The sequence below is a fragment of the Palaemon carinicauda genome, chromosome 30 (assembly GCF_036898095.1).
Source record: "Palaemon carinicauda isolate YSFRI2023 chromosome 30, ASM3689809v2, whole genome shotgun sequence".
NCBI classification, from domain to species: Eukaryota; Metazoa; Arthropoda; class Malacostraca; order Decapoda; family Palaemonidae; genus Palaemon; species Palaemon carinicauda.
This window is the reverse complement of record NC_090754.1, coordinates 69918419-69935918: the sequence shown is the minus strand read 5'-3', so window position 1 is coordinate 69935918 and position 17500 is coordinate 69918419.

Sequence of the window (17500 nt, the reverse complement as noted above, 5' to 3'; positions counted from 1 at the left end):
CACAACATTGCCCTTCATTTTCCAAGGGGAAATGAGCGAGGCTTTACAATTATGACAATAACCTCAAACGGATATGAAATATTTGAATTACTGAAAGGATAAAAAAAATGTGGCGATGACGTCATCAAACAGGTCTGTGGCTCGTCAGTTTGGTAAGCTTGGCTTGAAGGATAGCTGCCTTGCTGAAACTTTCAACAGACTTTGGTAGTCTCGTGCAAGCGGCAAAGGGTACATATTGAAACCTTGATGTTAAGAAAATAGGTAAATTTATATGGCGCAAAAATAGAAGGAAATAGAAGGTAAATACACCAAGGAGGATGTAATGGAAATTGAAAGATTTCTGCAGTGGAGAGAGAGAGAGAGAGAGAGAGAGAGAGAGAGAGAGAGAGAGAGAGAGAGAGAGAGAGAGAGAGAGAGAGAGAGTTTCAAAATGGCCAGCCTATCTCTTTTCATCTCACTATTATTATTATTATTATTATTATTATTATTATTATTATTATTATCACTATAACAAACTAAGCTACAACCCTAGCTAGAAAAGCAGAATGCTATAAGCTGAAGGGCTCTAATAAGGAAAAATTAGCCCAGCGAGGAAAGGAAATAAGGAAATAAAAATCACAGAAGTAACGAAAAAAAAAAATATTTTAAGAACAGTAACAACATTCAATTAAATTTTATATAAAAACATCGGCCCACAACAGTCGGATGACAACCAGGTGACTAACTTACTTATTAGGTTAGCAGAGGCATAAGGGAACTAAAAAACGCTCCTAATTCAGTCAAAATGTCGAACACAGGTCCCGCACATTCAGAGCTGAGCGCGCTTACCCTTACACCACACAGAGAGAGAGAGAGAGAGAGAGAGAGAGAGAGAGAGAGAGAGAGAGAGAGAGAGAGAACCCCGGATATGTTTATCTTTTCCTATGTCCGGAGGTCTTCTCACACACACACACTAATATCTCTCAGGTCTCACTGCGGCCCAGTGCCGCCTTAACCAAATCACAAGAGTCTTTTAACGGTTTTTATACCCGTTGATCATATGTACGAATTTGCAATGCTAGTTACGTCCCTGTGGTAGCCGATGTGGTAACGTCCCTGGATGGCGAACGCCAGACTGGGGCTCGGGTCCCGCTCTAACTCGTTAGGTTCTTTGGTCGCTGCAACATCACCATCCTTGTGACCTAAGGGTGGGGGTTTCAGGGAGCCGATAGGTCTATTTGCTGAGTTATCAGCAGCCATTGCCTGGCCTTCCTTGGTCCTAGCTTGGGTGGGGTGTTCGGAGGAGCCTATAGGTCTATCTGCTGAGCCATCATCTGCCATTGCCTGGCCCTCTTTGGTCCTAGCTTGGGTGGAGATGGGGCTTGGGCTCTGATCATAAGATATATGGTCAGTCTCTACGGCATTGTCCTGTTTGATAGGGCAATGTGACTGTCCCTTGCCTATGCCATTCATGAACGGCATCAATGACCTTAGATGTCAATCAATCAATCAATTAAGCCATTCATGAGCGACCTTTAAAGGGTCATGGGAGCTTATGCACCGGTGGTTTCTGGCCTTCACTGGTGACCACCCTTCCAAGTACTGTTCAGGCTTGATATATTGGCCTCGGCAAAAATCGGGTAAGTGGAGAAAGGAAATTAAAAGATAAACAAAAATATTCAAGAGGAAAAAATAAGTTGAGCTTGGAATAAAGACGGGACAATAGATGTTATTTATTCACTAAAGATGTCTTTAAATAAATAAATGAGTAATAATAATAATAATAATAATAATAATAATAATAATAATAATAATAAAATAATAATAATGATAATAATAATAATAACAACAATAACAACAATAATAATAATAATAATAATAATAATAATAATAATAATAATAATAATAATAATAATTCAACAGAGACGTCCACCTGCCAAATTACGACCAAGAGGGTACCGTCTGAAACATATGCAAGACCCAGATATAATTTATCTTTCTTATCTCGCCCACTTATCGACCATTGAGACTCGATGGGACATTCATCCTTAACATTTCTGCGAACGTCTAGCATTCAAGATAAATCGTACACAAGTTTCAATTTACTTTCAGTTTTCAGGAAGTATTCCATAAAAAGAAGAGTATTTAATCAGATGACTAACAGTATTAACTTACATACATCATACATATACCAAAGGCACTTCCCCCAATTTTGGGGGGTAGCCGACATCAACAAGAAACAAAACAAAAAAGGGGACCTCTACTCTCTACGTTCCTCCAGCCTAACCAGGGACTCAGCCGAGTTCAGCTGGTACTGCTTAGGGTGCCACAGCCCAACCTCCCACATTTCCACCACAGATGAAGCTTCATACTGCTGAGTCCCCTACTGCTGCTACCTCCGCGGTATTAACTTATATATATAAAAAAAAAAACTTGGGGCCTTAATAAACCTTGGAACATAAGCTAGTTACAACTCAAAGAGCTACAGATAAAATAATGATGGGATTAAACCTAAGAGACAGAAAAAGAGCAACATGGATACGAGAGCAAACTAAAGTAGAGAATATTATATTATGTAAGAAAAAGAAATGGACATGGGCAGAACATATAATGGGAAAGACAGATAATAGATGGACAAGAATATTATTATTATTATTATTATTATTATTATTATTATTATTATTATTATTATTATTATTATTACTTGCTAAGCTACAACCCTAGTTGGAAAAGCACGATGCTATAAGCCCAGGGGCCCTAACAGGGAAAATAGCCCAGTGAGGAAAGGAAATAAAGAAAAATAAAATATTTTAAGTATAGTAACAACATTAAAATAAATATTTCCTATAAAAACTATAAAAACTTTAACAAAACAAGAGGAGGAGAAACTAGATAGAAGTGTGCCGGAGTGTACCCCCAAGCAAGAGAACTCTAACCCAAGACAGCGGAAGGCCATGGTACAGAGGTTATGGCACTACCCAAGACTAGAGAACAATGGTTTGATTTTGGAGTGTCCTTCTCCTAGAAGAGCTGCTTACCATAGCTGAAGAGTCTCCTCTACCCTTACCAAGAGGAAAGTAGCCACTGAACAATTACAGTGCAGTAGTTAACCCCTTGGGTGAAGAAGAATATCAGAATGGGTCCCCAAAAATTGCAAAGGAGCAAGGGAAGAATGAGAAGACAATGGATTGACGGATTAAGAAAATTTGCAGATATGAACTGGCATAGAAATATCAATAACAGACGCTGGTGGAACCACATGTCTGAGGCCTTTGTTCTGCAGTGAATTAGGAACGGCTGATGAAGATGATTTTGGGATGAAGCCACTACCCCTGTGCCCTTACCAACCATGGGTAAAACTCATCACAGTTGACTAACTACCAGGTATATTACTTACTGATAGGTCACTAAAGGTTCGATTTGTGTCAAAGCAACTGCTTAACATCAAAAGATACTTTCATTAACATATTAATTATATCGTTATCTATTCATGACAGCTTAACACATTGTTACAGCTCGGAGAATAATAATAATAATAATAATAATAATAATAATAACCCCTATATTATAAAGTGTCAGGATATATACATACTGTACATACATACACACACACACACACACACACACATATATATATATATATATATATATATATATATATATATATATATATATATATATATATATGTGTGTGTGTGTGTGTGTGTGTTGGTCACGCCAAGCTCTCCTCGTCCTTTGGAACCAGGAAGAGGGAGCAGTCGTACCCTGGTGAGAGGGGGTGTGTTTGCGTGCATAACCAGCTAAATATTTAGCCGTCATTTTTGACGGGTCGCGTGCACTGGTAATAATAAAAATAATGAAAAACACTCCTTTCCAAACGTATCCATTCCTCTAAACCGTTTCTTTTCCAAACATTAGTGTTCTTCTTTTGACCTTATTAGTCCCCGTTTACAGCAGGGTCGGCCGCTCGAGTCAACCTTTTCCAAACGTTACTCTCCTTCCTAAAATCTGGAGTTCTCGGTGGTGGAGCAAGTGTCCTTAAGTGTCCTCATTGCCCGGGTTGCGCAGAGGATTAAAAAAAAGTAAATTGACGAAAAATATACTCATGCCTTCTTCCTTAAACTGATTTACTGATGAAAGCATAATTTTTCTTACTTTGGGATTAACCAAGAATTGTTTCCCTATGGAGCTGTGAGCAAGAATGCTTAATTTCAGTGGGTATTTTATTTTCAGGGAAATTATTCAAGTGATTCCGGCTCTTCGTTCTTAATGCATTCCTAATAAATCTTTAATTCCCATTCAGATGGAATGAACTTTTAGCGGAAGCTGTTATCGCTGGAATTGATCGAATCACTTGAAGGTTTAAAGGTCGCTCATGAATGGCAGAGTAAGGGACAGTGACATTGCCTTAGCAGGACAATGCCCTACAGACTGACCATATGTATATGTGACCCACCCAAGTTAGGACCAGTGAGGGCCAGGCAGTAGCTGCTGATGACTCAGCAGTTAGATCTACAGGCTCTCCCACACCTCCCTTTCATCTCCTTAGCTCACAAGGATGGTGAGGTTGCAGACACTACTGTACAAGAAACTAGCGACCTTGGGTGGAACTCGAACCCCAGTCTGGCAGATTACCAGGCAGGGATGTTTCCAATAGGCCACTACAACCATCAAATTCATCATGGAGCCGAGATTTTCTTACTATGCATCTTTGTGAACCTCACAAGCAGGGTACAAAAATGTTTCTTTCTCGACTAATAAAATAATGTTTATTTCTTGAAAGCTACTGTACCTGCCACACGATTCAATAAGTCATACAATATCAAACATCATTTCACATTCTCTATAACTTCCTAATAAACAATTTACATAAAAATACATTCCATACAACATTCTATACAACAGACATACATTTTGTTACAGAGATTCTCGAGAGAATATGGAACAACTTCCATAAAGATTCCATAACAGGAAAAAAAGGTAAACCTAAACTTTCATTTTCCAATCACAAAATTCTCTAATCTTCACTAAAGTATCTAAGGCCCACAATGAAGGCTTACGGCTGAAGGTTAAAAGCTGGCGAAGGCATAAAAAGTTTGCAAGCACTTAGAGGCGGTGCAGACTTCCGAATTCGTTCCCACGTTTTTTCATTGGGAAACTGCTACATTTCGCTTTTGGTAACCAGCACGATCTCCCAATGCCTCCTAAGACCTCGTATGGCATTGTACGTTCAGGTACAGGATTCGTTGACTGACGTGAAATAAGATTTGATTTCTCAGTAAGATACGTATTTTTGTGATGCTTAATATGATATAAAATGGAAGTTAAACGGGAAATATTTTAGTTCACTATTATTATTATTATTATTATTATTATTATTATTATTATTATTATTATTATTATTATTATTAGCTAAGCTACAACCGTAGCTGGAAAAGCAAAGTAGGATGTTATAACCCCCAAAGGGCTCCAACATGAAACATACAGTAGCCCAATGAGGAGAGGAAATAAGGAAATAGATAAACTACAAGAGAAGTAATGAACAATTAAGATAAAACATTTTAAGAATAGTAACAACACTAAAATAAATCATTCATAAATAAACTACAAAAAATAGACTTATTTCTGACTGTTCAACATAAAAAAAAACATTCGCTGCATGTTTAACTTTTGAAGTTCCACAACTCCAGAAAGAATCAAGTTCAATAAAGTGTCCGAAGAACACATATGAAGTTCGGGAAGTTACAAGATGAAAAGAGCTGAAGAAGTAACAACACTTTTTAGCAAAACTTCACAAGCAATACAGAAAATAGAGGCAATGGAAGATGGTGAAATTTCATGCAATCTTCACATTTCATCACCAGGAAATGTTATATCAAGTTCAAATTGCTCATGTTAATGAAATTGAACTCGAAGACTTATTTGAGGGTAACCTGAAATGAAGTTCACTCGAGGGCAGTGAGGAGATATTCTTTTCTTATGGGGAGAATATTAAGAAATATTTTGGGGTATGATGTGAAAATAAGAACATTAAATTAATTTGCTGAAAATTATAATAACTAGGTTAACTTATCAAGGAAAATATTAAGATTACAATTAACAAGTATTGTAATGTAACAACAAGTGAAAACATTTCTATCATTATTATTACTACTTAGCTAAGCTGCAACCCTAGTTGGAAAAGCAAGATGCTATAAGCCCAAGGGCTCCAATATGGAAAATACCCAAGTGAGGAAAGGAAATAGGGAATCAGAAAGAATAAATATGTTTAGCTTGTAAACTTACTCGCGTCAAGTCAAAATGATTCGTAATTAGATACTGAATTCAGCGGTTACAACATCGCAATAAACTGATCTCTCATTCCCTTTATCAACAATAACCATCTGTTAAACCGATATAAAATAAGATCTAACCTCTAAATATTCTTTAATTTTAACCTAATGAATTTATAAGTATATATATCTAGTTCAAAGAAATAGCAGAGTCAAGATGGAAAAAGTACTACCTTCTTACACCTGAGAGACCAGCGTAAAGAAAGCATCAGGGGACGTCAGATATTCGTCTCTTTCAAATTTTTTAACTTGGGTGACCTATTCTGCGATATCCAATCTGGGTCATAAGCCCGGATAAAAGAGAGACAGGAGGATAGCCCAGTCAGAATCTGAGTCCGTGTGCTATTCGAGGGGTCCTATTTTTCATGGTTTGACTTCATTTATATCAGAATTCTGAAGAATTTATGATGGAAGTCTCTCTTGTAACTCCGTTTTTTATGCTATAAAGAAAATTACGTTATGAGATGGCCAAAACTTAATTATAAATCTTTCTTCTTTTTTTACCAATTGACCTAATATTCTTATATATCTTGCAAATCACTTAAATATATATATATATATATTTTTTAAACAATAGGTTATTGCAAAACACGAAAAACGAGATATTTAAAGAAGTATGAAAACAGAGAAGCCAACATATCTTAAAAAGAGAAAGTTTGCGAAAATTCTAGTTGAAGACTGGAAACGAAAATATTTAAGTAAATGTATTTAATTCAAAGACTCAAAACCAAATGATTCGAGTATAAGTGGATAAGTACTCAATTTGAAGTTAATAATGCATGTAAAACGATGCATTGAAACCTAAAAGCCAATAGATTGAAATAATGCTATATTTAAGTGTTTCATTTGAATATTATGTAAGTTCCAAGATCAAGAGATATAAGTAAATGATATATATATATATATATATATATATATATATATATATATATATATATATATATATATATATATATATATACATATATATATATATATATATATATATATATATATATATATATATACATACATACATACATACATACATACATATATATATATATATATATATATATATATATATATATATATATATATATATATATATATATATATATATATATATAAGTAATCGATTTGACTCAAACCTCCTATCAATTAGAATATAGGAAATATTTATTTTAATGTTACTATTCTTAAATTATTTTATTTTTCCTTGTTTCCTTTCCTCACTGGGATATTTTTCCCTGTTGGGGCCCCTGGGCTTATAGCATCCTGCTTTTCCAACTAGGGTTGTAGCTTAGCATTTAATAATAATAATAATAATAATAATAATAATAATAATAATAATAATAATAATAAAAATAATAATAATAATAATAATACGTGTCAATATATCTGACACTGAACAGGTGTCTTACCCTCAGATACAGCTGCTGGAAGCCACTGAAGTTAAAATCCTTCAGGAAGACAACCTCTTCATACGGCAAAAACATCGCGTAACTTCGCTGGATTTTAGCAAACTATTCAGGTTGCTTCGATTAAAAAAGGAAAGATTTCCTTTTATTATGACTATAATCTGGTCACAATTCTCTTTCAGTATGATTAACAATAATGTATTACAACCACCTATGACAAACCTACTTTGGATAGAACTTTATTATTATTATTATTATTATTATTATTATTATTATTATTATCATTATTATTATTATTATTATTATTTTTATTATCATCATCATTATTATTATTATTATTATTATTATTATTATTATTATTATTATTATTATTATTATTATTATTATTATTATTATTATTATTGCGAGCTAAGCTACAACCCTGGGTGGAAAAGCAGGATGCTATAAGCCCGAAGGCTCCAACAGAGGAAAATAGCGCAGTGAGGAAAGGAAATACGGAAATAAACGACATGAGAAGTAATGAATAATCAATATAAAATACTTTTAAAATCAGTAACAACGTTAAAATATATCTGTCATCTATAAACTATGAAGAGCCACTCATGTCAACCTATTCAACATAAAAACATTTACTAAAACTTTGAACTTCTGAAGTTCCAACGATGCAATATATCATTAACCTCGATATGATAAAACTTTACAATGACTAGGTCAAAAGTAATGTCATTTATGATAAATAATGTGATAAAAGGGCAACTATAGAATGAGAACTATAAGATACATCAGTTTCCAATAATTAGCTTAATAAAAGTGCAACTTTAAAATGCTTATTAATTATAAAATGGAACATCGCATTTTGTACAACACAAAATTAGTCCAATAACAATGCAATTTTATAATGACTAATCTGAGATTAATTAAATTTTCAATAATTAAATATCATCATCATCATCATCTCCTCCCACGCCTATTGACGCAAAGGGCTTCGGTTAGATTTCGCCAGTCGTCTCTATCCTGAGCTTTTAAATCAATACTTCTCTATTCATCATCCCCTACTTCAAGCTTCATAGTCCTCAGCCATATAGGCCTGGGTCTTCCAACTCTTCTAGTGCCTTGTGGAGTCCAACTAAACATTAGGTGAACTAATCTCTCTTGGGGAGCGCGAAGAACATGGCCAAACCATCTCCTATATAACAGATAAACTTTAAAATAATCAATCTGATACATAGTAAATTAACAATCATAATAATTAGCTTACTATTTATCGTATTTCACAATTAAAAAACTAACACACTCTAATGTTTGCCAAAATTAGCTTCCTATTTATGCAACTCCACAATTGCGAAACTAAGATATTTCAATGTTTGCAATAATTAGTTTCCTATTTAAGAAACTCCACAATTACAAATCTAAGGAACATTATTACTCGCAAGAATTAACTTCACAATAATGAAATCTCGCAATGACTACTCCAGGATAATAGAACTCCATTAAAAAAAAAAAAAAAAAAAAAAAAAAAAAAAAAAAAAAAAAAAAAAAAAAAAAAAAAAAAAAAAGAAGAAGTCGCTAATTCGTAACAGCCAACATAAGACGGCGCTTAAAACATTTCGTGAAAATGAAGCCCTGGACGCATTGCACGAGTATTCCATACAGTTATATGGCATCCCAGCTGGACTACAAAATGCTCATAGGGTTTGCTCTACTGCTGAAAATCTTTCTCTCTCTGTTGTAGATGCGAATTCTTACCTTCAGCTATCATTATCTTTTAAAAGCCAAATTTCATTGGAGGCATGTTTTATATATGTGTTTTCTTTAAAATAATGATAATCTCCAATATTTAATAAAGAGCAAGTGTATGGCTATATATATATATATATATATATATATATATATATATATATATATATATATATATATATATATGCATATATGTACATATATACAATATATAGATATATAGACACATACACACACATTTATATATATATATATATATATATATATATATATATATATATATATATATATATATATATATATATGTAAATAAACACACACGTGTATATATATATATATATATATATATATATATATATATATATATATATATATATATATATATACATATATATATTTCCGATCACGCAAAGGTAGGGGGAGAGGGAGTAGTGTGTGTGTGTGAGTGAGAGTACAAAAATCGATCTCTATATTTAGCCGTTATTTTTGACGGGTCACGTAAACTAATAATAATAATAATAATAATAATAATAATAATAATAATAATAATAATTTCCCTCCTAGAATAAACCAAAATAGGAATTGTAAAACTTCTAAAGCGTTAATTACTTTCAACAACGACATAGAAAATTATCAACAAGGCAGTTGAACCCCTACACACACTGCGCCACTCACCCTAATTTTGTTGCATGACTTTCATTTATTCTATCCAACACTTCCAATGCCGTCCTCCCTTTCCAATTTACATGACATGTGGTTTGGCCTAGAATACAAGCTCGTTGCATATGCAGATGATGCTACTCTCTTTGCATCAATTCCATCTCCTGAATGTAGATCTGGGTTTGGTGAATCCCTTAAAAGACCTAGCTAAACTTTTGTGCATGGTGCAAATTATGGGTCATGAAGTTGAATCCTAACATAACTCAAAGTATGATTGTAAGTAGGCCAAGGACAGTGGCTCCTCAACATCCGAATTTCAGCATTGATAATGTTTCTTTAACTTTGTATGACTCTTTTAAAATTTTAGATGTGATTCTCGACAGCAAATTTACTTTTGAGAAACACATTACGTTAGCGTCCTTTTCAACTGCACAAAAACAAAACAGCTTTTTGGGAAAGTCTTTTAAGATTTTTGGAGATCCATCTATTCTGAAGTGTTTTAATTATTTCGTTCGAGTACTGTTCTCCTGTCTGGTCTTCATCTGCTGATTCTCATCTTAAGTTTATGGGCAGGAACTTACGGTCTATTAAATTTCTTATTCCTGATCTAGATATTTATTTCTGGAACCGTCGTTCAATCAGTTCGTTATGCATGTTGCATAAGATTTCTCATAATTCTGATCATCCTTTATATTGAGATCTTCCCGGACAGTTACATCCAGTTAGTAAAACTGGGCAGGCAGTTAATTCTAATGGTCAGGCCTTCTCCATTTTGAGGATCAATACTAAAATGTATTCTAGAAGTTTTATTCCAGCTGTGACCAAGTTGTGGAATGATCTTCCTAATCGGGTAGTTGAATCGATATAACTTCGAAAGTTCAAAGTTGCACCAAATGTTTTAATGTTGAACAGGCTGACATAAGTCTTTTAATAGTTTATATATGAAATATCTGTTTTGATGTTGTTACTGTTTTTAAAATATTTCATTTTAATTGTTTATTATTTCTCAGATCGTTTATTTATTTCCTTATTTCCATACCTCACTGGGCTATTTTTCCATGTTGGAGCCCTTGGGCTTATACCATCTTTTCAAACTATGGTTGTAGCTTAGCTATTAATATTATTAATAATAACAATATTTATAAAATATATATATATATATATATATATATATATATATATATATATATATATATACTGTATATATATATATATATATATATATATATATATATATATATATATATATATATAGATAGATAGATAGATAGATAGATAGCCTGCAGTATATATGAAATATGTACATACTTTTATTTGTATAATATATAAAGAATCTATATATGTTTAAATATACATACATTCGTCCATGCATTTCATTCAAGTATATGCATACAATATATATATATATATATATATATATATATATATATATATATATATATATATATATATATATATAACCATAGTTATGTATATCAAATATTTAGGTTAGTGGGTAAGGGAGAACGGTGACAAGAAATAAGACGCTAAAAAATTCAATGAAATTCTACCCAATGCTCCAGTACGGCTCTGACAGCAGCGTCCAAATAACGTGAATGCATCGTACATGTGGCATCCCACAACCCTTCCTCTCTCTCTCTCTCTCTCTCTCTCTCTCTCTCTCTCTCTCTCTCTCTCTCTCTCTCTCTCTCTCTCATCTTAAGTTTCTTGAACAGGTTAAATTGTTTTAATGTATTTCAGATAAAAAAAAAAGCAGGGGAGGGAAAGTTGTTTAAGATGCACTATCAATATAATAATTGTTATTATTTACATTCTTTGTTATCATCATTGCAGATAACAGCAAATTTTAAATTAAATATTCATTTATGAATATTACATACTACCTGTAACAAGTAATCTTTAATCAATACAGCAGCAGTGAATGTATTGTTCAAGCAAGTTCCTTTATATTTAAAAAAAATAAATTTACTAACAGACCAGTTAATAGTTTCCCGTTATTCACGTCTGGAACAAATCGATATACATGGCCGAGAGAGAGAGAGAGAGAGAGAGAGAGAGAGAGAGAGAGAGAGAGAGAGAGAGAGAGAGAGAGAGAGAGAGAGAAATCAGACCAGGTTAATATAAACAACAAAAGATGAAATCTTTCCACTACTAATCAATGTATAATAACATTACAGAAAAAGATCAATAACATTTGAAAGCTTTTAGGGTCAATATCACATTAGGTCGAACTGACAGATCAATGGGAGAAATACGCAAAGGCTTTTATACTTCCTCTTTTATTGTCTCTGCTCTTATGATTTTCTAACAAACAAATTATAAACTAAACAGAATCTTACTTTCCCCGTTTAGCAAAACAAGAATCTAGAAGGGGTTTTCTTGTGAAAATCTACAATAATGATTCACAACGTGTCAAAAGCAAATCAGGGCCAATAATAATAATAATAATAATAATAATAATAATAATAATAATAATAATAATAATAATAATAATAACTGGGGACATGCTCATTTAACCCCCCAGGTTCTGCACTAACCAGGCAATAACACGTGTGTACAAACTTGAGAGAGAGAGAGAGAGAGAGAGAGAGAGAGAGAGAGAGAGAGAGAGAGAGACTTAGTTTCCTTAAACTTCAAATACAATATCTGAATCCTTAGAAAAAGTAATTCATAAATACAATATGATTCTTTTTTGAGAGAGAGAGAGAGAGAGAGAGAGAGAGAGAGAGAGAGAGAGAGAGAGAGAGAGAGAGAGAGAGAGAGAGAGAGAGAGAGATTTAGTTTCCTTAAACTTCAAATACAATATCTGAATCCTTAGAAAAAGTAATTCATAAATACAACATGATTCTTTTTTTTGGAGAGAGAGAGAGAGAGAGAGAGAGAGAGAGAGAGAGAGAGAGAGTAGCACTACAGCTCGGCGACTGCTGCAGGCTTTGGATCTGCAGATATATCGATTTGAACCCTGTGTAAGGCAATAGCTTGAACACCGCACGAGTATGGCTTGAGAAAATGCAAGAGAGAGAGAGAGAGAGAGAGAGAGAGAGAGAGAGAGAGAGAGAGAGAGAGAGAGAGAGAGAGAGAGAGAGAGAAGGTAATGCAGTATTAACAGAAACACATTCTCCGTATGTGAATAGATACAAAAGAAAAAAAGGTAAACAGAAAGTTAGGTCAATACAATGACTGTATCTGGAGAATTTGCAAAGCGTTATGGTATATAATATATATATATATATATATATATATATATATATATATATATATATATATATATATATATATATATATATTAATGTATGTGTGTATGAATGTATGTATGTAAAGTTATCGTCAGCCTGATTCCGCAGCTCAAACTCGTGAACGTGACAATGACCGCTCCCTTGCATTTCTCCGGAGCCAACCCTCGGTGAAACGACTTGTCAGTGATAAGAAAATCCGCTCTACTTCAACCAAGGCCAACATAATCAACGAACACAAAGAAAGCAGACATGATTACCACTCCTTTATATTATTTTTCTTAAGTAGAAGAAATAAATCAATCATTGCCTAGCAGGAAAATAAACGAACATCTTATCTAATCGTCGTGATACAATCTTTTATCAAATTGAACCCTGGGATATCCAACGTGTCGAAGGTATGACATCACCGCGGTGCTCGTCTATAGCTCCGTGATGTCATTGTTTACGAAGACACACCGTCGTTTGTTCCCTGCTGGAATATTTAACCAGCGAACCATAAACAAGCGGCCAGAAAGGGCTGACTTACCAGAAATAAAAGACTGAGTGAGTTTTCGTCGTGGAAAATAAAATAACAAACTTGCTGAATAAATCATTTCACATTTACTTGCTGAATATATACTGTATTGATATAAATCAATCTTTAGAATGGAAATCGAATTAAAAGAGGTATTAAGCTTCGTAATATGTCTCTCAAAATAAAATAAACTTGCAAGGGACAAAGAAAAGACACTTTTGAAGACTTTCCTGGTTAAAAACGGATAGAATTTATCCTGATTTACGCGGAAATGACAGCGGAAATCGATAGGGGAGGGGGAGGGGAAGTAGAGGGTTGTCCCTTATAAGTTTAGGGGTCAGCAGAAAAAACAATAAATCCATAGAGGAGAAAGGCAACCCTTTGTATAAGCTTTATAGTGATGTTAAGCTTCTTCATACAGTAGCCATTCTTGAAGGAGTTTTTGTTCTTTTCATACACAAGAAATGCGGAAGAGTCACATTCAAGGAAGAAAAGATGGCATCAAGATTTTGTATCTCTTTGTCTCGGTTTCTTTGCTGTCCACCTGTCAGTTCGTATATCCTCGCTGGTGCGCCTGTAGACGTTTCTTGTTTGTTCCTTTCACTCTCTAGTTTCACTGTGCCCATTTCTCTTGTTTGTTTCGCTTGTGTTGTGTCTTTGGCATCGCTTTTTCAGCCATCTGTATCTTATTTTCTGTATCTCTGCCTATATCACTCTCCTGTGAGATTCAATTTTTTTCTTACAACCTCCGTTTTTATCATGTCTGTTTACTAGTACCCCGTAAATAAATAAATATATATATATATATATATATATATATATATATATATATATATATATATATATATATATATATATATATATACATATATAAGGTTAATTATACCTACTGTTTCTGTCTGTTCTTGAGACTATGTGAGTCCACCTCTAAATTTGGCTCCAGCGTTAAGTCTGCCTGTTTCTTAGTTAAAGGTAGTAGGCAGGCCAGAGCAACAGCCACCCGTTGAGATACTACCGCTAGAGAGTTTTAGTGGGTCCTTTGACTGGCCATACAGTACTACATTGGACCCCTCTCTTTGGCTACAGCTTATTGCTTTATTTGCCTACATATATACCGAATAGTCTGACCTAGATACCTCTATAAAAATGTTGTTACTGTTCGTAAAATATTTTATTCTAATTATGAATTTCTTCTATTCTATTTCATTTATTTCCTTATTTCCTTTCCCAAGTAGGCTATTTTACCTGTTGGAGCTCTTATAGCATTCTGCTTTTCCAACTAGTGTTGTAGCTTAGCTTGTAATAATAATAATAATAATAATAATAATAATAATAATAATAATAATAATAATAATAATAATAATAATAATAAAGATTACCTGTAACCTGAATTGCTGCATGTCTCTCTTTATGTATTTATATTTGTCTTCATATGTCCCTCACTTTTGTTTGATCTATGGCCGGTCTGCATCTCCTGCATCATATTCATACCTGTCTGCATTTCATTTTGACTCATGAGTGTGACTTATACCTAGACATATTTCATAAATCTCCTAATTCTCTTTTCTAGTTCATTTTCTACTACTTTTCACTGTAATACTCCATAAAGTCTTTAGGACCTCATGTATGTTTCAGACCTGTCTGCATCTCTCTCTGTATTCACTGTAATTGGTAATAAAGGTTATTTTATATCTCGTTTACATAAATCATATATATTTTTCTTTTATTATAAAAAATAATTACATTTTATTCATTTACATTATTTGTGTCATTATTTTGTTGCAAAAATATAAAAAACCCATAGTAAAATATATATATAAAATTATTTTACCTTAATGTTTTATGTATTGGTACCTTTCTGATACTCTTTCACTAACTCTCCATATGTCGATTTTTATCTCGACAGTTGTTTAGTTGTGATCAAACAGACATTACGCCAGCACAGACCCTTGCCCAGATTATAATAAGGTATGAAGGAGAATATTCGGTCTGACGTGACCTTCTCGACTCGTTTACCATCAGAGCCTATATCTTTTCGGGTCGAGCACCTGTTTCCTGTTCTCGTGCGAGAACCTGATTCAGGGCTGTTTTCCCTCTCTTTCGTCATTACGTTTGTCCACTCAGGTGATCCCTTTGTTCGTCATATGTATGCTTACATATCAAACTATCTGGACGTGAAAACACCTGTGTCCTTTCGTACTTTCACTAAAGTGTATACTATTTTTTCTTCTTCTAGATTCTGGTATCAAATAAACGCTGACTCATTTTATGAATATTGTGATTTTACCCTTGAAAGATATCAGGCTTAAGTCACAGACTATTCTTTGGAAGTAATAATCATTGGTTGATTGACTTGAAGTATATTTCTGACTTTCTAAAATAATAATTGATTAGTAAGACATGGCTATCTTTTACCAAATGCAGAAAAAAAGACGTGCACAGACAAAACACGCATATATAAGTACAGTATATAGATATATATATATATATATATATATATATATATATATATATATATATATATATATATATTATATATATATATAAATAAATATATATAATATATATATATATATATATAGAGAGAGAGAGAGAGAGAGAGAGAGAGAGAGAGAGAGAGAGAGAGAGAGAGAGAGAGAGAGAGAGAGAGAGAGAGAGAGAGAGAGAGACTGTTTTTATTTGTAGACTAACCAATTTTTTTTTTTTTTTTAATAATTTTCAACTAAGGACTATACTCATCACGATGTTAGTTATATAAACTGTTTAAATGCTGTACTATGACATTTATAAAAGTATAAGGTCACGAACACAAAACCATATTTACTCACATCTATGTGATTTGCAAAAAAAAAAAAAAAAAAAAAAAAAAAAAGATGAAATGTAAAAAAAAAAAATTGGTGTGTAGAGTTCGGTGACGATACAATTTTGTTTACAAAGTAATTTACAGACAGATAAGAGAATCGTGAGCATATATAAAGAAACATAATAACAAAGGTAAGGTGATAACGCAAGGGGAAAAGATGAAGATACACATATTGAGGAGAACGTAACCAAGTCTTAAAAATTCTAGGGAAGATGATCTAGAGAAACAACGTGATTGTAAAGGCTAAGGACACGGATCTTGAAATACAGCTTTTGGAGTCTTGGGAGAACAGATTTGCATCGAGGGAAAAAATGTATTTTAAAAGGTTGTTAAATGATTATATATGGATATAACCGATTAGGTTAAATCAAATTAATGGATCTCAGACATAGCTTTTGAACATAATTATTATCATTACAATCATTATCATTATTACTAGCTAAGCTGCAACCCTAGTTGGAAAAGCAGGATGATATAAGCCCAGGGGCTCCGACAGGGTAAAATAGCCCAGTGGGGAAGAGAAATAAGAAAATAAATAAACCACATGAAAAGTACTAAACGACCAAAATAAAATTTTAGAACAGTAACAACATCAAAACAGATATTTCATATATAAACTATAAAAACTTAAGTCGGCCTGTTCAACATAAAAATATTTGCTGAAAGTTTTAATTTTTGAACTTCGATTCAACTACCCGATTAGGAAGATCATTCCTCAACTTGGTGACAGATGCAATAAAATTTCTAGAATACTGTGTAATATTGAAACTCATGATGGA